General features: G+C 38.2%; 1 protein-coding gene across 1 annotated transcript in view; it reads left to right on the forward strand.

Moving 5' to 3' along the window:
* The first annotated feature begins 10,937 nt into the window (after positions 1-10,937).
* Positions 10,938-26,327, forward strand: part of LOC135112084 (plasma membrane calcium-transporting ATPase 3-like) — a 229,423-nt gene continuing 214,033 nt past the window's right edge. Inside the window, exon 1 of the mRNA XM_064026012.1 lies at positions 10,938-11,005. The gene's annotated coding sequence lies outside the window, so the exon portion shown is untranslated. The remainder of the gene's footprint in view (positions 11,006-26,327) is intronic.

The following is a 26,327-nucleotide window of genomic DNA, read 5'->3' on the forward strand; positions in this document are numbered from 1 at the left end:
GTTTGTTTTATAAGAATTATTTTAAAGAAATTTGTGTTAAAGTTAAGAATCCTTTATATGCACAAGTCTCTTCATGAGAAGAGATGATGTTCTCTTTCATATATATATATATATATATATATATATATATATATATATATATATATATATATATATATATATATATATATATATATATATATATATATATATATATATATATATATATATATATATATATATATATATATATATATATATATATATATATATATATATATATATATATATATATATATTTTTTTTTTTTTTTTTTTTTTCACATATATTTATTTATTGGCTGTTGGTCAAAGATCTGGTCAAGGTTGATTACTGTGTTGAAAGTGTTGGGTTAGTAGTGCTTCACTTGGCTCTAAGTTTAAGTCTGTGTACTGGTCATGACTAGAAGTTACACCAGAACTGAGCTGCTGACAGGAGTTCATGAAGACTTTTTTTTTTTTTTTTTTTTAAAGCATGTTCCTTGTGTTTTATCATTTCAAAATAATTCTATAATAGTTACAAACATTTAAATGTTAAGTTTGTCTTCAGCTCTGCTGAATTGTTTCTCTAAGATGCAGTCCACAAAGTGTTTCCATGAGAGTGTTGCTGGAGGCTGTCACACGCTTACTGCTTCGTGGGACTCCTGTCCACAGCTGTATTTTGTTTTAGAGAGGAAATCTTTTCTTCATACATTTAAAACCCTACATTTACTCATAGATCACAAAAAGTCAAACAAATCAAACTAAGTCAGTGATGGATGGATGATGTGTATTACTGTGTGAATTTCTTCTTGAACATCCTTAATTGTAATTTAATTGAAAAGAGAGCAGTGAATGCAAGACATGTTTGGTCAAGTGGCTGTGGGAGAAAAAGAGATCTTGCCTTCCCATTAAGATGGTTAAGATGGAATGCCTGTGTGTGATTTTACAACACAAAAGATTTGAGGGTGTACAGTATTGAATTATATTTTATATATTCTTCAGCAAAAGAAGTAAATTATACTTTATTGCTGCAATTTGTGTGATGTAAAACTCTGCACAGGAAAGTTTCTTTGTTATGCTTGTCACAAAGTTTGTATTGCCTCGCTGGGTCACACTGGGAGGTTCAACACAGGGTAACAGTAGGCCACAATGTAAGGCAATACTTATCATTCCTCAGCTTCCCTTGGCTTAGTGGTGATGGCAAAATTTAGACTGTGAATGCAGAACATTCAGAGGTGTTTTGATGGTGCTGTAGTCAGTACATTGCATTGGTCACAATAGTATGTAGGGGTACACAGATGAGTCTTCAATGAAAGACTGCTTTCATTTCTACTTTAGCATGCTTCCTCCATAAGAAGAAGTTTACTATCTCTAATTGCACCTGCATTCATTCCCTGTTGGCCTCTCTCAGAGTAAAGGTTTTGAAGGTTTCATCTGACAATTCTTTTGATAGGCTGCATTGAGGCCTTTATTTAAACTATTTCAGTGTATTTTCTGACTTATAACTAAAATACAACCTGTGGTTGATTTGAAATTCAGCCGTGGAAGTGTTCTAGGATTTGGTGTTTTGTCCCCAGTATACAGAAAATAACAACTAATATGAAAAGTATAAATAAAGGTTATTAGTGCCATTTCAAGAGAAGCAAAGAGTGCCTGATGATGGAGAGAGAAAGATAGAGGTATCAAAATGTTTGTTAATTGTTTCTTTATTTAGATACAATGGAAAAGAACAAAGGCAAGGTAGAGAGTTAACATCCAAGACTTGAGACAAAGAGAATGATTGTTTAGAAATAGAACATATCAGAAGATATCAGAACTGTAAGTGAGACGGACTTGCTGGTCTCTGATGAAGTACAAACTCGATGGTCAGTTAAGAATTACTAACACTCACTGGTTTTGTCAATGTAAATTGACATTTTATAATTCTGAAAAAAAGAAAAATCTAAATGCATGAATATATATATATATATATATATATATATATATATATATATATATATATATATATATATATATATATATATACACACACACATAGTTTACTGTCTCTGATTGCACCTGCACTTTCCCCCTTTCAATACACAGCACTGCCATTGCACTCCAAAAAAGTTATAGGGACCAGAATGAATGGTGTTGGTGAGTGATGTGTAGCATATAGCCCTCCATTGTAAGCTTAGTCTTGCATCCCCTCCAGCAACTCAACAAGAATCACCCTCATGCTGCACTGCTTGCTTCCTCCCAAGGAGTTAGTCAGTTGTTAGTAGACAAACATTATTTTTTGGCTGGTCTCTGCTTCCTGTGTGTGTGTGTGTGTGTGTGTGTGTGTGTGTGTGTGTGTGTGTGTGTGTGTGTGTGTGTGTGTGTGTGTGATGATGATTTTCTGGAGATTGCACCATACAACCTTGCATGCTCGCACTGCACTTCACCATATTGCAAGTAATAATGCACTTTTCCAAAACTGTTGTGGTAAGTGGTGGTGAATCAAGTTGCCCTAGCCATGAAATGAGTGGCCCACACTGCCTCATATAGGTGTGGCCACCACCATGTTTTATACTTTTGGCACAGAAATGTTTGTAATTCATTTGAAGTTGTGTTTCTGTGCTGGAAAGAGAAACTGTCTCATATCATGGGTTTGGAAGCTTATTGTTTACCCTTAAGATTATTAACCAAATACTTACATCACTTTAACAAGGGTGGTCTTTTGAAATATTCCACAACTGTGTTCTTGAAATGATAATATCTTAAATATTATGCCATGATATCTATAGTATAACAGTATTGTTTAAAGTAGTGCTGGGGTCTGGCAGCAAAACCTCTGGATTGAGTGTACTCTAGAATATTCTAACAACTTCCAGTGTATTAGATCTGGTGTTGTCTGGTTCTTGAATTTAAGACAGTGCTATCTTGTGTTTATGAAGATTGTTCTCTTCTATGTGCTTCTATGAGGATATTGGATTGTTCTCTGTGCCCTGTGTGATAAAAACTTAAATTAGAACATAAATAAATTAACTGCAAATTTGAATAGCTGGCCCAGGCCCTCTTGTGGATTATAACAGTTTTGAGATACACATAGTTAATGGGATAGAGTCTCAGTGAAATAAGTTCTATTATAAATGTTATTTATGTATTCATTTATTTTATTTGTTTATTTATGTATTTATTCATTCTTTCAAATTTGCCAGCTAATGCCTTGATCCTTTAGTATCAATATTATTAGTGGCCATTACTTCAGAGTTCAATTCAGTATATTAAGATTCTTCTCATTGTCATAAAGGAAAGACAAGTCACAATATGAGATGTGTAATGTTACCTTCCTCTGCCATATTGAAGCACACACCATCCTGCTCAACCCTCTTTCCTTTCCCACATCATGTACTACTCACTCACTCATCCCTTTGCACAACACATCACTTCATCACTCCTTTCTCATCATTACCTTGGCCCATGGTTGTTTTCTTTGGTCTCTCTTATTCACTTTTGGTCTCATAGTATGCCTTGTTAATATTTGTCATATATGGACAGACTTTTCTGCTTGAAGCTTTTCATGAAACCCTGCTTTTGAAATTTATCATAGATATTTGTCCAATTTCAGCATCTGCTGAATGTTGGATTTGGTTTGGTCTGGTCCAGAAGTGCCAAGTCTTAATTTCAATCCAGTGACTGAGTTTGGACCCAGCACTAGTTTAAAGCATGATGAACATTTTTAATCTGATATATTTAGACCTGTGCTTGACTTATTTACATGATTACATATATGTGTGGTCGGGCATGCCTGTACAGAGGCCAATATTCCCTTCACTGGCCAACAGTATACTCCTTGCATTGAGAGCGAGAGAGAGAAAAAAAATCCTGCAAGACCCGGCGAGTTATTCCCACTGAATGACTGGTGCAAACACTGCTCTGCCAGTACTCTTAGTGTTGACTCAGTGAGTTCCATCATGCTTCATGTTGTGTGTCTGACTTTTCTATATATCCCAGAGTTTATTATGTATTGCTCAGAGTGAATGCAGGCAATGATGCAAAGTGCATTGTTGGGCAGTGAAAGGGAGAAATATGCATGATGCAATAGCGCTGTTAAGTATTGAGAGAATGAGATTCACTGCATGATAGAACTGCAAAGGGTTAGTAGATATTTAGTGATGTGTTTAATAGAAGCCTTTTTTGCATTAAAAGTCAGACTAGTTCAGGCTGCCAAAAGATAATACTGTACGTCAAAATAGCTGCAGGATTAAATTGTCAAATACCTTTGCTATTGATGTCCTGCAGTCCAAGCTCATGGGATGGGAGAAGTCAGTTCATGCCAGTTAAGAACAGTATATATAGTTTATTTTCCAAAGTAGTAACCAACCATGTCTACTTATTTAATATGTATCTTTCATACTCAATACAGATTCTTAAAGAAAAAAACTGGAACATTTATGAATTGAAGTGGAGGCAATGGGAGCTGATTGTCATTTTCATAAGCTGGGGAAGTCCTACACATTTCTTTTCTGGAAGGTGTGCATGAGGGGCATTCAGCATGCATTAGGTAGACTGTTATAATCTTGTATGGGAGCTTCTAGATTATTTTATTAGTCATAATATATCATATACATAGTACATAATAGAGTTATGATATATCTGATAACTATATATGGCTATTTTTGTATCTAGGAAATTTGCATGAAGTTAGGGTGACATTTTTGGTGTCTACAGTAATTAGTAATATTCTCAAGCGATAATAAGGGGACACACACACACACACACACACACACACACACACACACACACACACACACACACACACACACACACACACACACACACACACACACACTTTTGCTAGCATGGGGATGGGATTGCTCAAAAATGCATGTGGGGTTCTCGGTGCCGCAAAAGTAAAAAGTCCAACAGTAGGTAAAGCTTGGAGAGAAACTTTATACTTCTTGGGGATTTAAATTTTTTTTCTATTATTATTGATTTATTTTCTCTCTCCAAGTTCCATTGCAAGGTTCTTCATTCTTATTCACTACAGTGGGGATTTCTGCACTTGAATTTTCCAGTGGCCAATAATATTAACGACAATAGTGCTCAATTTTTCCCGGGCGTGGGTGGGACTTGCCTGGATGTGTGTCTGTCGCCAATCCCTGACTTGTCTCACAGCAATATAGGTATACGGCTTGACTGTCAGCCTCCTGTGACAAGGGAGAGCCTCGTTCTATTTCATTATGTATATTACTCTTAATTACATATTATGTGATTATTACTATATTTGCATGTTTTATGTTTGGCTTGTAATCTATATTTATATTGTGCTATCCTGTTTTTTATGTTGTTGTTGTTTTGTCTTGCATATATATCAGCTTGTGATCCATTGTATTATCTTTTTTCTCTATTATTTTCTCCCATATTTCTGCTGATGCTGTTATTTTATGTTTTCTTGTAAAATGTAAAATGAGTGCTGTTAATGCACTATATCCTATTATATTTAGTGACAGTGGAGTTAGAGTGGCCATAATTGTTTTTGTCTTGGCCTTGTTATGGATTTATTTATGAATATGTATCACTCATCTGGCAATGAGCTGAGAGAGTGAGGGAAGACAAACAAACAGTGGGGCCTGCCAGGATCACCTCCACCACCCATGAGTTGGAATGTTACCAAAACACACCTATGATTCATGTCAAGTAATTTGACCTGAAGTGACTTGAAGCTACTTACATTGTATCCATGATGACATATGACAGTGGGTGGTGAAGATGACATATGATTAGTTATAAAGTGGAGTGTATTCTGTCTTACTTTGGAATGCCGCATATCGAAGAAAGGACATAAAATATTTTTTAAGTATTGTTATGGATCTTTCCTTTATTTTTTTATCTTCTCTTACTGTAGTTGCATGAAAAGTGAAAGAGATATTTTAGTATTACTTGTATGTTCCTGTGATGCAGGATTTTTCTTAAGTTGTGTCAGCTCTTTCAAGACTGGGAATGAGTCATACAGGGTGAACTGTGTAGTCACTTCTGTGACTGGAACAACTTGCTCTGTGTGAGGAGAGTTCACCGCATCTGAATATGTGCTGTATCTTGCATGTTAAGTACTACTTAATGAATCAATTATATATTGAGACAACATCTTGAGTTCCTAATAGGTGTAGATGAAAATTGCATTCTGTGTTATGAATACATACAGTGATTAAATTTATTTCCTAGCTTTAGTCAGTTTTGTCTTTTGGATACATTCCACTTGTGACTGTTGCATAATCAGCTTAAACATCCTAAATATATATCCATTTTCAAGAGTTGCAATGAAGTTAATCATAAAGTCAGCATAAATGATTAAATTTCTAAAATATAAATCTTGGCTTGGTTGTTAGCAGTTTGCTTCTAGCACTAATTGAGCCTGACTTCTTGGCTTAGGTTCAAATTATAAGTTTGAGTTTCTCTTCCATAAGAAAATATTAAGATATAAATGTAAACCAGAAAAAAAATATTATGTTATTTAATTAGATATAAGTCATGCTTGAATACTAATAATATCTTACTTGATACAGCTTGTTACACATATTGCACCAGGTTGGAGAAGTGTATGAATGCACATTGTTGTGTCCTGATGGTTTATACTAAGCAGGAACAAGAGCAGGCTGTATTGCATTGGCAGGCCCCACACAGACTGTTTGATGCACGTGTTTTGCCAGGTTAAGAGGGAGGACAGGAGGAAAGGGGAGTACATATAATGTTGAGTCTGTGGTGGAGAAGAGGGAGCAGGTGCTTAACAGGACCTGCCTCCCTTGTATTCTTTTCAGTTGACAGTCATACACTACTGAGATAATGATGATTTTTAAGTTTGGTATAATGCTGGGGAGTCTTTGTGTGGCAAGGGAAACAAATAAAGCAAACCTTCCTTTGAGGATCATATACATGTTATGTACATGACTCAACATTTGTTTGATGGAAAAGATTTTAAAAGTTAACCTTGCAAAAATTAGGTGTTGTCTAAAAAAATGTGTATGTTTTACTTTTTTTCTTCTTTTATTAGACAGAACATTCTAGAGTTAATTCTTATTTATTGTGTACATATTACTTTTTAGAAAATTAACTATAGTCTGCAAAAACTTAAAAGACTGTAATGAAATTTGTTATCAGTTAGTTTTGGTATTAAAGGTGCAGTAGTTGTTATAAGGCAGTGTGAGGTGCTTGGGCTCTGGGTATTTGTGATGAGTGTGTGTGTACCTGTGCCAAGGGTAGGGCAGTGTGGGGACACCTGATGGCCGTCCCACAGCATCCCACAGCTTGAGAGGATGTTGGTGATTGGGAGAATTTTCATCTGTTAATTGTATTCCTTATTTGTGCCATTCTTTTACAAACAGCTAGAATAATTTGATTTGGAATGGAAGTGATGGTATGACTTCTGAAGGGATGGAAATTCTTGAGGTTGTGGTCTGTTATGAAAGTTGTATGCATTGTAGTTTGTGAGCTTGTGACTTCCCAATTTTTTAGGCTTTCTCTGGTTTTGCTCACTTAATTATGTTATCAAACATATTACTTGCTTATTTTTCTCTTCATCTATGAGAATCTGTAAAGAAATTCTGTCATATAGCTAGGCAAACTGTATAAGAATGAAATACATAAAACATCAAATTCTTTAAAATATCTAATGACTCCAATGGGCATTTTTCTCAGTACAGTATTAATAACCATAAAGGTATTGAAAGACAATGATGATAATGAAATGTCAGCCAGTGGGTTTTTTTTTACTAAAAGTAAGTTCATATTTCATTAATCAGCTTCTTAGAGACTGCAATACTGCAATTCCTAATATTTGTTATTAATTTTGCTACTTTTAACAACCCAGTTATTATTGTTGATGTTGCACATTGTATGTTTTATTTCAGAAATCAGGTCATTGCTTATACTAGAGAACCATTCAATGAATCGAATATTGTAACTGCACCATGTTTTGTAATGTTATCTAAAACTTGTTATCTAATGCCAATGTTCAAAATGTACATCATATTGTGTGTTCACACAAACAGCTGCTCATTATCAAAACAAATCTTTGTTTTATTGACTATTAAAGAAATCCTATACCCATGTAGTAATGTAGTTATAAGTACTGTTGTATAGATGAGCACAATCTGAATGAGGATCATTACTGAAAAATCAAGTTTTATACTAATTAGGATGTTTTGAAATGTGACATTTTGAGAATAATGGCAAGCTGTTTGTGAGAATGTTTGTCACCAAGACCACCTGATTTTTTAATAAGCCGCAATTTTATGTGGTGCATCTCATATTTATGTTTGAGGAGACAGATGTGTAAAACAAGCTTGTGTTGTGGCTGCAGTGTGGCAGTATGGTGGTTATGGTGGTGGTGGTGGCAGCACCTGAGGCCTTGGTGTGGTGTTGTGGTGCTCAGCTGTGAGGCACTACACCAGTCAAAAATGCCAGTTGTGTTATCATGAAATATTTCAAATTATTCAGCAAAGAAAATATTTTGATGTACTGAATGTGTATTAGATAAAACTATTCTTACTTTCAACCAAATAGTTAAAATCATTGGCCGATATGTAGCAGATATATTTCTTATTGATAATGTGTACCAAATTCCAATCAATGTTATGAAATGAAAAATTATATTTTTGTACTAAGAACCTATTTTTGCATTTAGATCAATATGCATTTCAGTAAGATAACTGTATGCCAGCAAACAAGTCATTCAGTATTATGATGGCAAAAAGTTATTAGATGATTTTTTTTTTTTCATTCTTATGTATTTTCAATCAACAGATCATTCTTGATGTAAGTAGGAATTAGCTCCTCAGAATTTAAGATGAAAAGTTTGAGGAGAGAAAATTGTGTGTTGCCTGTAAGTGTGAGGCAACATTTTACAAGCACAGGGAAATCAGTTGTGTCTTGGGAGGTGTTGACACTGCTGGCTGAGTGAGTGACATAGCAGCCATTGTTGGAAGCTTGTATGTTGTCCTTGGCTACTTAGCAGAGATGCTTATCTCCACAGCCCATTGTCTCCTTTTGTGCCAACACTATCCCTTCATTTGGCCATTGCAGTCTTAGGGTTTGATCAACAGTAATCCTGTGGCCTGCTTTACCCAGGCCCTTGCTTGAGGATTTGTCTTGCTCAATCACAAACCCAAAGATTTTCCTTAAATTCACTTCCAGCCATGGACTTGTGTACATGTTTACTGGATGAGAAATAAAGCCCATTTGTTTTAGCCATATCCAGTAAATTTAATATCACATTTTCTAGTTGCTGTCACACATTTTAAGCCTAATGATTTGTTCATGCACTTGTGCTTTTGTTTTTTTATTATTCTATAAATGCATTATTGTATTGATGACTGTGGGTAACTATGTATATGAAAATTTTGTAAGTATTTCGTAGCATCTACTTTACTCTCAAATAGAGATTATATTGATATACTGCGAGACTTAACTCCCTACATAAAACTATTAGAAAGATTAGAATGTAGAATACGTAGTTCTCAGAATCCATATTTAGTTACTGACCAACAACTGCATTTTACTGGAAAGAGAGAGAGAGAGAGAGAGAGAGAGAGAGAGAGAGAGAGAGAGAGAGAGAGAGAGAGAGAGAATACAAATCATACTAGATGTGTAGAGTTCATTTTATAAGTACAACACCAACACAGTTTGAGCCTGAAATAATAGGTTAAGAATGTACCTGTCCCCAGTGGAGTATGAAATGACAGTCAAGGCTCCTTACTACAAGTAAATGAACTCAGTATTATATAAGAAGAGAAAAGGTGTTACAGGAACTGCTCATAGTTGAGGATTTGAGGAACATGGTCAGGTGTGCTTAAGAAATGAAAAGCAGAAAATTAAATATCAAACTATTCTCTATCTTGTGTAGGTGTGATATGCTTAACTTTGTAAAAAAAGTTACATTATTTTAAGTAGTACTATAATTTTATGTGGAACTATGGTTATAACTTCCAATTTATAGAAAAGTAGGTACATAAGGAAGTCCACAGGCAAGAGGACAAGTAGCAATCAAATGTACACCTTACCAGTGTTTGGAAATTCCTAAATGCAAAATAGAAGGGAAAGTACAAGATGAGAACAAATGGCTTTCACGCATTAATGTAGACAAATTGCAGTCTGTTTCAGATTCTCTCTCTCTCTCTCTCTCTCTCTCTCTCTCTCTCTCAGCAATCCATATCTATCCATCCATCCATTAACATATATCCCACATCTGTCAACATATAGGACTAACAACATGTACACTCATCCGTTGGTCTATTTATCTTTCCCTCAGTATAAAAAGAATATCCACAAAATCCACAAATAGACAGATTATAGAAGTTACCTCAATATATATATATATATATATATATATATATATATATATATATATATATATATATATATATATATATATATATATATATATATATATATATACTCGTATATATATATATATATATATATATATATATATATATATATATATATATATATATATATATATATATATATATATATATATATATATATATATATATATATATATATATATATATATATATATATATATAAAGACAGAGCATAGGAGTTTCCTCAACACAGAAAAAAAATCCACAAAATCCACATTCAAACAGAACATAGGAGTTGCTAAAAATCGTGAAAAACCGTCCATGAGAGAAGATGCAGGATTTTGGCGCGCATGACAATATGCATTCATCCATTCAACCATATATCCTTCCTTCTACATAGAAAGAAACCCCTCCAAAACCTCATAGAAATAGAAAATATGAGTTGCTTAAAACCCTGAAAGCCGTCCATGAATGAAGATGCAGAATTTTGGCGCGCATGACGTCAGGAAGGGAGGGATACATCAGCAGCCGAGGAGCGAGACTGTCAGTGCTCAGTACTCAGTGGGCCTCCCTCGCCTGGCCGGGTCAAGGGTCTTGTGGTGCTCGGGCCATTATTGTGTCTTTACCTGTGTTCCCTGACCATTTGTGTGGTGGCGCCGGCAGGACGTGTTCCCCAGGGTGAGTGTCTGTGGTGTTCAGCGGGGAGGTGATAAAATAACTTGTGTCAAGGCTTCCAGATCACTTCCAACAGTGGTTCTTTGCCTTGTTTACTTAAGGGATGGATGGTAAATAAACACAGAATTCTTAACCTACTTAACTAATACTAGGTGCTTATTGTTATATGAAACTGGTTAGTTGATGCTGAATATATATTAAAGGGAATCTCGGTAAATAATCACTGTTTATTGCCTCAAATAGCAAAGTGTAAAACTGAGCCACGACTTGTCAGACTTGCCCCGAGTCCCCAATAAATGCTAACGGCCTAGTGCTATGTACTCACCCTCTTTACTGGTGCTGGACATTTATTGCTGGGAATCTCGTAAAATAATCAGTCTTTAGTGCACCATATAGCGAGACATTAGGGTAGGATATATACTGTGTTCTATTAGATCATGTAACCTTTCTTAACTAGTTAATCAAATAGGAAGAAATTTTAGTTTTCATGTGATTCACCTAAATATCTAATACATACTACCAATCACAACACTTTTCTTCACTTCATGGGGTGTTGAGGTGTTCAGAAATGGTGCACCAATATATGAATGAATCTTTATCGCATGTCATGCATTTGTATGTGCTTGAGTGTTGGTAGAAGAGTGAGTGGTGCTCTTGTAGCCCTAACAGAGAGGGTTGACCAAATGTGACACCGGTGGAGTTTATCTTTGGGCTTATCTTATGTACTACTCTGATGTATGCTGTCATAATTGCGTGAGATACAGGTGAAGGTGAACTCGTTAACCTATTAAAAAATGTGTGTGTACTGTGAAGTGTATCTGCCTATATCAGTTTGTCATACACCTTTGTTTTACCTGTAGTATACATATAATTCTCTCTCTCTCTCTCTCCTCTCTCTCTCTCTCTCTCTCTCTCTCTCTCTCTCTCTCTCTCTCTCTCTCTCTCTCTCTCTCTCTCTCATCAGCATACATATGAGATGATCAGCACTCAATCCTTATATATACAGGACCACATATTTCTAAAATACCACAATATATGACTCACTTCCCTCCTTGTCCATTGTTTCCTTAGATACCTGATACAACCAAGCATTGTCATTTATTGTTATTTATCAGTTGAAAGAATGCAGACGGTTCTTAAATTTTAGTGAATGACGTAATTGGTAGGAAAGAAATTGATTGGTGAATTAACCTGACTAATTTTCTAAGTGGATTTGTGTGTGTGTTGTGGGAGGAGGGATAGGTTTCAAGACACTTATCCTTTAGTTTTTGATGACCCGCTCTTGAATATGTTTGGGGACCGGCACCTCAGTGGGGCTTTTTTTTTAAATTTTTTTATAAAGTTTGCTGGCATTGGCTGGTGCCCTTCCTAGAAAAAATAAAAGAGAAAATAAAAAAAAATAGTAAGGTGGAAAAGTTAAGTGCATGGGTCATTACCCCTTCACATATGGTCTTTGATAAGATGTACAACCTCACCTCCTTATCTACCCATTGTTGAGTGGAGGGATTTCATAAGTACTGCTTCTTGAAGGTTGTATGATCTGCTACTCTGGGTTCATGTTTTGTATCTTTACTTCCTACTAACATTGACTTTATTATCTCTCTCTCTCTCTCTCTCTCTCTCTCTCTCTCTCTCTCTCTCTCTCTCTCTCTCTCTCTCTCTCTCTCTCTCTCTCTCTCTCTCTCTCTCTCTCTCTCTCTCAGGCACCTTATCTCATCAGCTATAGTAAAAAACTGCACCTTTTCATATTCTGACATTCTGTGGTGGTGACAGTCTTGCTTCTCATCCTTTTCTTTCCATTACTTATTCACTGTGTTTATTGATTTCATCGATAGCTTGTCTCTCACATTTCACTGTTCAATTGCACTCATGTACACACTTATCATTCATCTTCTTAATTTAATGGCCTCATTTTCCCTTACAAACTCATTCTTATTTGTTCTTCCCACAGGTTCAAAGCAGCTCTCTCAACAAATCCAAGCACTTGATGGCCTATTTTTTCCCCTACTTCCTGCTTGCTTATGTAACTCTTATCTCCCGTGACCTCTATTCTAATGCTACCATTGAGTACCTTCTTAACCTCCTTATCTTACCTGGATAATCACCACTTACCTCACAAAGAGTTCCATACACTTCCATACACTCATCCAGGTCAGGTAATATGTAGGAAATATTTCATGAGTGTTAAAAAGTGGGTGATATGTAGGCTTATTGTACAGGCCATGTTTTGGTGATGATGATCTGGTGTATTTTTTTTTTGTGTATTGTGAGCAGGAGACTGGTGAATTGACTTGATGTGCTAAAATAATAGAGTCATATGATGTAAGCAAGAAATAACTTAATGGAGACATGATTTTTGGTCAACACAGTCCATATAGGTAAACATATTCAGAAGAGTGTCACAGTTGGGATGCTGTAGTAGGAAGGAAACCAATGAGAAGATTGAAGAAGATCTGGGGGAAGATATGTTTAGGAAGACATGAGAAGGATCAAGAAAGAGAAAAGATTGTCTGCAACCTCAAAAAAGTGGGAGAGATTAATAAGCCATCCAAACCTATAAGAGAAAATAAGAATGTTGAATGAAATGATGATAATGATGATAGCCAGTATAAAACCTGTCTCTTCACGTGATGCGTTCAGTCCCAGCAAAGTGTAGCTGATGGTAAATCTTTTTACCATTTTCCTAGATAGTCTAGCATAGTTGCTGGTTGCTCCATACCAGGTGCATGTCACATCCCCTGTTAAGGAGATATCTGTGACTAAGCATCTACATGTGTATGTTCACAGTCACATTTACAAGTGCTCCCTCAAATCTTACTCTGTAAACAGTGGTAACAAAATTATTGCCATCCACACATCAGTTTGCCTGGAGGAAAGCTTATGATTATCATGTTTGATGCTTGCTTTGATCTGAGAAGCCCTATAAATGTGATAACCATGACAAAATCTCTCAGATAATGTCTTGAGGTACCAACCATACATAGGACAGATATGAATGCATTAAGGAGATAGATTGACAGCAAGAGACATCAGGAAAACAGAATTAGTTTACACATGATTGCAAGTGGAAAAAAATAATGATAGCAATTTCTTTCACTGGATTTATTTTTTTATTAATTACCTAACTAGTAGAGACAGGTAAACAGATAGACAAAGAAGCAACATGGTACACAAATACTATAGTGAGTGTGAGCAACAGACAAACCGGGCATTAGACTACTCATTATATTTGGCTTGAAAAATTTAGTCAGCAAAGTGGTGTCGCAACTCAAGGACGCCAGCGCTTATATGTAAAGTCAACTCATTATTATTTTACATTGCTCTGTCTTATATGTGACAGGGCTGGAAAGAGGGAAAGATTTGTTAGATAAGATGTACTGTTGTTACCTGCTATCATTGAGACTGGTGCTTATTAAGAGTGAAAGGAAATGCCATTACAGAACACCCAGCCCTGTCTTCATGTCTGTTTGTTTGTGTGTTTGTTGTTTGTCTCTGTTCATTTATGCATTTGTGTGAATGTGTTTGTTTTTCTTCTGTATGCATGTTTCTTTTTGTCTGGCTTGTTATTTCCTCTTTTATCTTTGTTTTCTTCTTCTGTGTCTGTTTTTTACTCTCTCTCTCTCTCTCTCTCTCTCTCTCTCTCTCTCTCTCTCTCTCTCTCTCTCTCTCTCTCTCTCTCTCTCTCTCTCTCTCTCTCTCTCTCTCTCTCTCTCTCTCTCTCTCTCTCTCTCTCTCTCTCTCTCTCTCATACACACACACAACACACACACACACACACACACACACACACACACACACACACACACACACACACACACACACACACACACACACACACACACAACACACACACACACACACACACACACACACACACACACACACACACACACACACACCCAATGTATATTTTCAGTTTGTTGACTGCCTAAAGAATAAACCGTTTATTATTATTATTATTATTACACACACACACACACACACACACACACACACACACACACACACACACACACACACACACACACACACACACACACACACACACATTAGGGTCACTAGGTCTCAGAGGTGGACCCTTTTTATACCTGTGCATGACCTCACATCATCACAAAACAAGGACATGTGCTGGTGTGGAATGAAAGTGTCACCTTAATGCTGAGGAGGATGGATGCCTGGCCTTAATACACTGGATCTGGATCATCCCTGTACTCTTGTCATCAGTCTTCATTTCTTGAGATTGTCCCTCTTGCTTTCTCACCTGCATTCCTGCCTTCTTAGTGATATAGGATACATTTAACTTTTTTTGTTGTGGTGTGCAACTGTTCATGGCACTAAAATCAATGTGTGGAATATTTATGAGCATCTACAAGTAAGAAAGAGATAGAAAGAATAGATTTTGCAGTTTCTGGGCAGTGCAGTGTTTGAAGGTTTCTGAAGAACAAGAAAAGAGGTCTCAGAATAGTTAGCAATTAAGGAAAGGTGTGCCAGATAGTAGTGGAAGGGTTAATGTTCTTGCAAAAAGGATACATATATAATTTCCCATGTTCTTTGTTCCTTGATTTATAGTGTTGTGGATTTCCTGGACAAATGAAGGCACTAAATATTGTGTTGAATGTCTCATCTACTCCATTTCCTTGTTAATATGTGAAGTAAATGGTGCTATACGTTTTGTTAAATGTCTGCTAAAGGTTATTAATATTTTTGCTTGTTTTTTGTCCTTTGTTTTAGAGCATTCTGGATAAAATAGGGGTGCTAAATACTGTGTTGAATGTCTATCTCCATTACTCCCTTGTTAGTATGCAAAATCCAGGATGGTATAATTTTTTTTAAATATCGATATCTGAAATTGAGAAAAGAAGAGGAAGAAGGGATGACTGAGGTGTGGTGTACATTGACTAAAGAAAAAGACTGGATAAGTATAGATTCAGAGGCAGCACCAAGCAAGTGGAACAAATTCTTGAGGTAGATATGCTTAATATGTGTGGAGAGACCATGAAGATCACCATGGTCCAAGTGGAATGCAGCTGACCTTGACTGTCTTGCCACCACACATGTGAATCAGGGTACTGTTTCTGGTGACTGAAGATTGGGTTAACTATTGTGTAGATCTCTTCAAGGCCATCAGTGATAAGAATAGAATACAGATATGTCTGTTTTTAAATCTTTTGCTTGTGAGTTATTAAAGTCAGTATAATCCAAATGTAACTGAAGAAAAGTATTACCCAGAAATCTGAAATATAATGAACAACAATGTAACATTTTAGAAAGCAGACTTAAGATCAAGGGGAAACCGTAAACACAAGAGGATTAAGTGTGAAATGCTACTCTAGTGATTATGATTGCACTCACTGAACTGTGGTTATGATGTGTGGACAGACAGACAGTGATGTGGAGAGTGTGACAGCAGTGTGATCTGAGGTGTGGAGATGTGACATGTAAGGCCAAGACATGGTTGTGACAGCTGCTTTTAGTGTATGATTTAAGACAAAGTTCTTGACAAAAGACACAAAAATGTACAGTTTTGAGAGGATGATTTGATCGGCTGTAGTGATACAGACCTAGTGTTTCAGTGGTAAAATATTACTTAACTGAGTGAAAGTGCTACTTATCTCTGCCACTTTTGATATCAGTAACTGGAATTAACCTTTTGGGAAGATATCTTGTGATTGGTTTGAGTGCTGCTGGTACCCATTTCTGCCAATTTGATGCCAAACCTGAAATGAAGTGCTTGAGTTTAGCAATCATAAAGATGATTAGAAACAATTGTTAAGTTGACAAATGAGAAGTCATAAAACTTATAGTGTTAGCTCAAGTGAAGTTTGATGGTCAGAAAATGTGAGACAGATCAGAAGCACTTTTGTCTTAACACTGAGTATCATTGTGTTGAGGGGGGGAAATGTCCTTTGGGTTTACGTGTCTGTGTCTGCTGTGGTGATGACATGATTGCTGAGGCTGTGTGTGCTCCATTGGGGGTCTTGAAGGGAAGCAGGATGTTGGTGATTATGACTGACACCTGATGAGTACCTTGAACCTTCGTTGTTTTGCCTGACCCAATGGAGGTCACCAAGAGGGAGAGAGGGAGAGAGGGAGAGAGACAAAGAGTTCTTATTCTTAAATGCTTCTGTTCACTCACCATGAATATTCTTAAAGGCAGCAGACATGATTAATTGCATTCTCATTGGGTGTTTTCACAAGAATCATGAAAACTATAACTTTCATTATAGCATGTTGATTGTACAATGAAACCAAGACAGCAAAGTGTTTATGGTTGAGAGAGAGAGAGAGAGAGAGAGAGAGAGAGAGAGAGAGAGAGAGAGAGAGAGAGAGAGAGAGAGAGAGAGAGAACCCAACTCAATCTTCCTTAACCCTTTGATGGCATATGACATTATGATTCTTACTTCTTTATCTAAGTAACTCTTGACAGTTTTAGTGAGCATAGATGAAATTACAGCCGCTTAGAGACTTAAACTTACCAGTCCTTCCTTTTGCTCTCAGCGTTGTCTTTTTATACACCAAACCTGCAACAATTAAGCATCAGAAACCATAGCAGTCAGAAATTAGTAGATGATTACAAAGCACATTGATTATTACTGAATAAAATGAAACAGACTAAAGAAAGAAACCTGGATGAAGTGAAAAGAAAACTGAGACAAACTAACCCAGTACAACCACCTGTCTATTTTAAGACCTGCAGCAGCCACAGGGTTACTTATCTCAGTACCCAGGTGTTCCCAGATTAAGTGTATAGTTTGTTTATTGTTGTATTTGAAACTTTTGAAGAGTACTTGGTGTAGCATTGTCTCAGGTGAAGAGGGACCTGTGTTACTCTGAAGCACACCACTTATCCCAACTCTTACCTGCTACTTCTGTCTATACTTAACTTTACCCTGCCACACATCCCCCACCACCATCAACATCAACAACCTCTATAACTTCACTATATCCCAAAGATCTCACCCACTCTTCTCCTCAGTGTTGTGTAAGCAGAGGTGTTGTAAGGCTGTGGGGGTCATGGTAAGAGGCAGCTAAGCCAGATGCCACAGAACACCAGCTTTGGGTTTCATGTCTGGGGAATACATGTGGTCTGGTCAGTGCTTAGTGTAGCTGTACATGTCTAGTTTAACTTAAGAAAGCGAGTTGACTGCAAAGGGCCAGTTGACATATAAGGCAGCTCCTAAGAGAGAGAGAGAGAGATAAAAAAAGGATAAACTGATCATTAGAATACGCAAGTCTCTTCTTTGCTACCCATTACAAACAAATATATCTGATGCAATGTAATCCTCACCCAGCCACTCTTAAAGCATAACACATCCCTAATCCATCCCAATCTTTACCTTGCCATTTTTAACAAGGCATGACATGTATCTAATCCTATCTGATCTTTACATGATCTATGCTGTCCCATCCTCTTGTAGCATCTCTCTCTCTCTCTCTCTCTCTCTCTCTCTCTCTCTCTCTCTCTCTCTCTCTCTCTCTCTCTCTCTCTCTCTCTCTCTCTCTCTCTCTCTCTCTCTCTCTCTCTCTCTCTCTCTCTCTCTCTCTCTCTCTCTCTCTCTCTCTCTCTCTCTCTCTCTCTCCTCTCCTCTCCTCTCCACATCTTACATTTCTTTTTTCTATTTTATTCTGATAATTTTGTTTCCTATCCTGCTTTATTGTGTCCTATGCTGTATTTTGCAGAGAGAGAGAGAGAGAGAGAGAGAGAGAGAGAGAGAGAGAGAGAGAGAGAGAGAGAGAGAGAGAGAGAATGTGAAGGAGGGAGAAAACGTAGGAAGCAGAATGTCATGTCTAATAATCTTTGACATGAAGGACGAGAGAGAGAGAGAGAGAGAGAGAGAGAGAGAGAGAGAGAGAGAGAGAGAGAGAGAGAGAGAGAGAGAGAGAGATATGCTGTGAGAGTGTCTGCTTTAGTGTTCCTCTCTCACTCACTCTCACTCTCTCTCTCTCTCTCTCTCTCTCTCTCTCTCTCTCTCTCTCTCTCTCTCTCTCTCTCTCTCTCTCTCTCTCTCTCCCTCTCCCTCCCTCCCTCCCTCCCTCCCTCCCTCCCTCCCTCAACACACCCTTTCCTGCCCTTCTTCCTCCACATGGCTTTCTTTCTCTCCTCTCACTTCTCACTTTTCTCTCCACATTCCTTCTCTGCTTCCTCTACATCCCCTCTCTCTCTCTCTCTCTCTCTCTCTCTCTCTCTCTCTCTCTCTCTCTCTCTCTCTCTCTCTCTCTCTCTCTCTCTCTCTCTCTCTCTCTCTCTCTCTCTCTCTCCATTCTTCATTCTCTTACAATTTTCTGTTTCCTTTTTCTGTTTTGTTTACTTATCTTTTTCTTTTCTTACCTCCCTCTTATCCTACCCCCACTCCTGCTCTCTCTCTCTCTCTCTCTCTCTCTCTCTCTCTCTCTCTCTCTCTCTCTCTCTCTCTCTCTCTCTCTCTCTCTCTCTCTCTCTCTCTCTCTCTCTCCATCACACCCAGAGAGAGAGAGAGAGAGAGAGAGAGAGAGAGAGAGAGAGAGAGAGAGAGTGTTACCATTCATAACAATACCAAGAATAAAATCAAGGATGCGGAAGGATATGTTATGGTGGTGGTTGTGGTGATTGTTGTTGTTGTTGTTGTTGTTTTTGTTTTTGTTGTAGGAGACTACTGCAAACAACAACAACAACAACATTTACAATAACAATAACAGCTACATTACCACTATCATTACTATCAATTTCACTACTACTACTACTACTACTACTACTACTACTACTACTACTACTACTACTACTACTACTACTACTACTACTACTACTACTACTACTACTACTGCCACCACTACTTAATAATAGGTATACAGGGAAATGAACACACACACACACACACACACACACACACACACACACACACACACACACACACACACACACACACATTTCCTCCCTCCCTCCCTCTTTCCCTCCATCCCTCCGCCGGTCCCTCTCTCCCCTCTCCCTTCAAGACTGAACAAGTAAAGGTGACAGTCGATAAAGCGAGTGGGAGGGAGGAAGGGGGATAAAGAGGGAGGGGGAGGAAAGGAGGAGGGAAGGAAGGAGGAAGAGAAAAGGGTGGAAGGAGAGGAATGAAGGGACTTGATATTAAGCAATTAAGAAGGAAGTTAGAAAAAAAAGAATAAGATGGGAATGACGTAATGTGAGAGAGAGAGAGAGAGAGAGAGAGAGAGAGAGAGAGAGAGAGAGAGAGAGAGAGAGAGAGAGAGAGAGAGAGAGAGAGAGAGAGAGAGGTGGGGGGTAATGAGAAAGATAAACGGATAATGAGGTTGAATTGAATTATGGGTGATGATGATGATGATGATGACAATAATGACTGATAATGATGACGCTGATGATGATGATGGTGATGATAATGATAATGCTGATAAAGACATTAGTTATGGTCACACACCCACACACACACACACACACACAGACACACACACAAGGTCAAACACTTGCACCTGGTTTCAAAACACGCTCGAATCATTGCTGTGGATCGTTGAGGTGGTTCGAGGAGGTGTTTCGAGACCTTAGTGAAGTTTGGTGTGGGAAATTAAATCGTTGTTGATTAGCGAGTAGAGAGAGAGAGAGAGAGAGAGAGAGAGAGAGAGAGAGAGAGAGAGAGAATCCTATTCTTTCCTCCCCTCCTTTTCTCCACACCTTTTCTTCTTCCTCTACACACACACACACACACACACACACACACACACACACACACACACACACACACACACACACACACACACACACACACACACTTACCTAACTTACATTATTATTATTATTATTATTATTATTATTATTATTATTATTATTATTATTATTATTATTATTATTATTATATTCCGTCGCCATGAAAGCTCGCCTGTCTGAAGCCGAAGCGAAGCATTTTCCGAAGTCCCGAGCAGAAGCCGAGGCCATTTCGAGGCTTTGCGAGGCTTCGGAACCGCAAATTACATAGGAAATCCTTCTCCCCCCTTCTCCCCTTCTCTTCCTCGCCCTCTTCCTTTCCCTCACTCTTTCCTCTTCTCCCTTCTCTTTCCCCCCTCTTTCTTTTCTTTCTTTCTACCTTCATTCCTTTCTTGTTTTCTTTCCCTCTCCCATTTCTCTATTCTCTTTTACTTTCTTCGCCTTTTCCCCTCCTTCCCTTATTTCCTATCTCTTCTCTCCCACTCCCTTATTTTCCTTTCATCATCCCACACTTCCTATCTTCCTTTCCCTTCTTAAACCTCACCATCTTAATTTTTTCCTTCTCTTTCCCTTTTTTCCCTCTCCTTCCTCTTCCTATCTCCCTTTCCTTTCTCAAGCCTCACCGTCTATAAGATTTTCCTTCCCTTTCCCCTCCTCTGTCTCCTTTCCTTTTTTTTTCCTCTTCTCTTTTCCTTCTTCCTTCCTTCCATATATCCTTAACGTCACTATTTTATTGCCGAGATCTTCCTATTTTTCTATTGTTATTTATACGCTCTTTATAAATTACTGTTCATCATGCTAAAGATATTGTTTTATTTTCCTTGTTTTGTTTAACCCTTCACTGTAATGCGTAACAATTAACAACACCAGAAGTAATGCTTGGAATCTTTTTTATAAGTATCTACAAAAAAAGTGGGGGAGAAAAACGATGGATTTTACAATTTCTACTCAGTTTAAAGATCGCAGGTGGCTGTAGAACAAGTGGAAGTGCTTCGAGTGATTAGCAATGAAGAAAGGATTCACTAAATAGCACTCAAAGGGTGAAAATAATAGATTTTTTCTTCTTACACTAATTTTGTTTTGTTTTTTATTTCATCTTTATTCTTTTATTGATTTCTTACTTTATTTTTATGTTGTTATTTTTTTGTTTAGTAAATGCATTATTACTGTTTACTACTACTACTACTACTACTACTACTACTACTACTACTACTACTACTACTACTACTACTACTACTACTACTACTACTACTACTACTTTCATTGATTTTTGTACATTTTTTAAATTTTTACCTTTTTTGTGCGTATTTCTCTCATATGTGGATTGTGGAAATTTCCTTTTTTTTTTCTTTAATTTTTTTTTGTTTGCCTTCTTTCCTTTATTTACTTTTCCATCTTGTTTATCTATTTTTGGCCGAAGGTATTGCTATTTTGGCCATTATTGGGGAGCGGTGGCCCTCTCCAGCCAGTCAGCCAGCCAGCCAGCTAACCAGCCAGCCAGCCAGCCAGCCAGCCAATCCCTCGCCCCCCTCCATGCCCTCTCCCTCCTCCTGTCCCTTCCCCCCTCTCCCCGCCACCTTACTGGAGGTATCGACGGAGATTGCGGCCTCTCTCTCTCTCTCTCTCTCTCTCTCTCTCTCTCTCTCTCTCTCTCTCTCTCTCTCTCTCTCTCTCTCTCTCTCTCTCTCTCTCTCTCTCTCTCACACACACACACACACACACACACACACACACACACACACACACACACACACACACACACACACACACACACACACACACACACACACACACAGGCGCGCGCGCGCGCGCAACCTTGCATCACCCAACTTCTACTTTCTCCTACTCCCTCACTACCTCTCCCTCTCCTCCCCCTCTCTCCCCCACTGATTACTACACACCTTTATATACCTGCCTAGTGTTCCCCCTCCCCTCCTTCCCCCTAATGCTGAAGTATTATAGCAGTTGAGAGAGAGAGAGAGAGAGAGAGAGAGAGAGAGAGAGAGAGAGAGAGAGAGAGAGAGAGAGAGAGAGAGAGAGAGGTGCTATTGAAAAGAAACTGTATATATGGCTAAGTGATTGCCGAGAGAGAGAGAGAGAGAGAGAGAGAGAGAGAGAGAGAGAGAGAGAGAGAGAGAGAGAGAGAGAGAGTAGCTGTTATTGAGAGATTGAGTGAGGGAGGGAGAGGGGAGAGGGAGAGGAGTACTGAATGGAAGATTGGGAGGATAAGTAGAGGGCGAGAGAGAGAGAGAGAGAGAGAGAGAGAGAGAGAGAGAGAGAGAGAGAGAGAGAGAGAGAGAGAGAGAGAGAGAGAGAGAGAGAGTTAAGGAGACCAGGCGAAATATGAATGGGTGAATTGAAAGAGTGAATGAGTGAGAGTTCAGAGAGAGAGAGAGAGAGAGAGAGAGAGAGAGAGAGAGAGAGAGAGAGAGAGAGAGAGAGAGAGAGAGGTTACCTTAAGTGTCTATAGCCTCACCTTCCATTGATGTTTTGTGTGTGTGTGTGTGTGTGTGTGTGTGTGTGTGTGTGTGTGTGTGTGTGTGTGTGTGTAGTGATTAGATGCATTAATAAGTGTTTAGTTTTGAGGGTCACGGTTTCTCTCTCTCTCTCTCTCTCTCTCTCTCTCTCTCTCTCTCTCTCTCTCTCTCTCTCTCTCTCTCTCTCTCTCTCTCTCATTGTGTTTCTTTAGAGAGGGAAAGGTCAGAGCACTTAAAGAAGGGAAGGAAATGGTTATTGTTTCTGTTTCGAGAGGAGGAGGAGGAGGAGGAGGAGGAGGAGGAGGAGGAGGAGGAGGAGGAGGAGGAGGAGGAGAAGAAGAAGAAGGATCAGTTTGTTATTATACTCCCATACCCCTCTTCTGCCTTTCACTCTACCCTTCTCCTCCTCCTCCTCCTCCTCCTCCTCCTCCTCCTCCTCCTCCTCCTCCTCCTCCTCCTCCTCCTCTCACAAACATCCTAAGAGGCAACAAATCTTCTGGCGTTTCTTTGTATTCCTTTTAGTTTTCTCGTTCTTCGTCTCTCTCTCTCTCTCTCTCTCTCTCTCTCTCTCTCTCTCTCTCTCTCTCTCTCTCTCTCTCTCTCTCTCTCTCTCTCTCTCTCTCTCTCTCTAAGTAATGAAGGGAAAAGTGTCACATAATTCAATCGATTAATAACTTCAACCTCTCTTTATTTTTTTTGGGGGTCATTGTCTGAATTAGCTTCTACTTAGTAAGGTGAAGGGAGATCAAGGGTGATTTTGGGGGCACCGGATGAAGGGGAGCTTACCTGGGGGAGTACGTAAGGTGGGTGGAGTGTGGGGAGTTTAAGTGCAGTCGGGGCGAGTGGTGAGTGGATTTAAAGAGGTGGAGTAAATTAGAGGAAGGATTCAAAGGGAGTTTTTTTTTTTTTTTTTTGTGTGTGTGTGTGTGTGTGTGTTTGTCGAAGAGGGTTTTAAAGGGAGGGTATTTAAATCTCTCTCTCTCTCTCTCTCTCTCTCTCTCTCTCTCTCTCTCTCTCTCTCTCTCTCTCTCTCTCTCTCTCTCTCTCTCTCTCTCTCTCTCTCTCTCTCTCTCTCTCTCTCTCTCTCTCTCTCTCTCTCTCTCTCTCTCTCTCTCTCTCTCTCTCTCTCTCTCTCTCTCTCGTTGTGGTTATATTTCTTCTTATCTATATTCTGTGATTTTTCTTCTTTATCTTTGTTTTTATCTCTCAGTCTTCATGTTGCAAGTATTCGCTTACATTCTGGTATCGATTCTCTCTCTCTCTCTCTCTCTCTCTCTCTCTCTCTCTCTCTCTCTCTCTCTCTCTCTCTCTCTCTCTCTCTCTCTCTCTCTCTCTCTCTCTCTCTCTCTCTCTCTCTCTCTCTCTCTCTCAAAAGTTTTCACACTCATCCAGACATGGCGTTGTCAGAGAGAGAGAGAGAGAGAGAGAGAGAGAGAGAGAGAGAGAGAGAGAGAGAGAGAGAGAGAGAGAGAGAGAGAGGTGCCCTTGGGAATAACCGTGTCGTTCCGTATAATTCATTAGGTATTGTTTCATTGGGATAATTAAACAACAAACTCGCCATCACGTGCTCATTTTTTGCTCTCTCTGTGTGTGTGTGTGTGTGTGTGTGTGTGTGTGTGTGTGTGTGTGTGTGTGTGTGTGTGTGTGTGTGTGTGTGTGTGTGTGTGTGTGTGTGTGTGTGTGTGTGTGTGTGTGTGTGTGTGTGTGTGGATGGGTTGTGAGAGCTATATACCTAAGTCTTCGTTTCATTGTGTTTGAAAGCTTAGAAAAAATGAAAAACTATTGGAATGTTGGAAAAACTCTGAATCTAAATGCAACTTTCAAGGTTCCGTGGATTTTTTTTTCTTTCTTTTCCTTTCCATTTTTGTTTTGTTTCGATATTTTCATCTGCTTATTTATTCATTTTTTTTTGTGTCCGTATAATCTATAAACTTATATTTTGGTTTTTTTTAACTGCTCGAAAAAAAAAAAAATGATTCCTTAACAAAAAATAAATAAATCTTGCGCTATGACAGAGGTGACCTTAGAGAAAATATATAAAAAAAATGTTACCGCTTGAAAAAAAAAAAAAAAAAACTCAGACGTCATAGAGCTGGCACACACACACACACACACACACACACACACACACACACACACACACACACACACACACACACACACACACACACACACACACACACACACACACACACACACACACAAATAAAAAAAAGAAAAGAAAATGTAGACAATATTTACTGAGCCAGAGAGTAACAGCCAGTTAAGTGTTGGCGAGAGGAGAATTTATGTACCTGTAAGATTCATAACTGACTGGTTCTTAGAAAAATGGTAAATAAAGAAAGAAATAGAAAAAAAAGTCTTATAAAGTAAGGATGGTGTTGAATTTTTATATATGTATTTTTTATACCGGAAAGAGTAATATATATACTCAAAAATAAAAAAAAAGTGAAAAATCTTGATAAAGCAAAGAAAGTGTGGAAATTTTGTTGTTGTTGTTGTTGTTGTTGTTGTTGTTGTTGTTGTTGCTGTTGCCCATGGTCTTGTTCTTGTTCTTTTCCTCTAAATCCTTCTTCTCTTCTTTTCTTCCTCATTCTAGTCTTATTCCTCTTTCTTCTTTCTCCCTCCTCCTCCTCCTCCTCCTCCTCCTCCTCCTCCTCCTCCTCCTTCTTCTTCTTCTTCTTCTTCTTCTTCTTCTTCTTCTTCTTCTTCTTCTTCTTCTTCTTCTTCTTCTTCTTCTTCTTCTTCTTCTTCTTTTCATTATTATTATTATTATTATTATTATTATTATTATTATTATTATTATTATTATTATTATTATTATTATTATTATCACGACATAGGGAAGGTTAGGACGATCGACCCTTAGAAAATCAGTAAAAAAATAAATAAAAAAATAAAAAATAACACAAAACACGTAGATAAGTCTCTTTATTATGATGACAGTGAAAGGGTTGACGCTCCCCAGTCCACCTGCTTGAGGACGTTGAGGAGTCAGTGACCCGCGGCGTGAGCGTGACAAGGTTCCCAGGCGTGACTAGGCAGCACCATCCCCTCTTATCCCCTGCCCCTATGCAACACCACCCCCATTCAGTCACCCAGTCACTCACTCACTCACTTCTCACACTTACTCACTTGATCACTGTTGCAAGAT

The sequence above is a fragment of the Scylla paramamosain genome, chromosome 23, assembly GCF_035594125.1.
Source record: "Scylla paramamosain isolate STU-SP2022 chromosome 23, ASM3559412v1, whole genome shotgun sequence".
Classification (NCBI taxonomy): domain Eukaryota; kingdom Metazoa; phylum Arthropoda; class Malacostraca; order Decapoda; family Portunidae; genus Scylla; species Scylla paramamosain.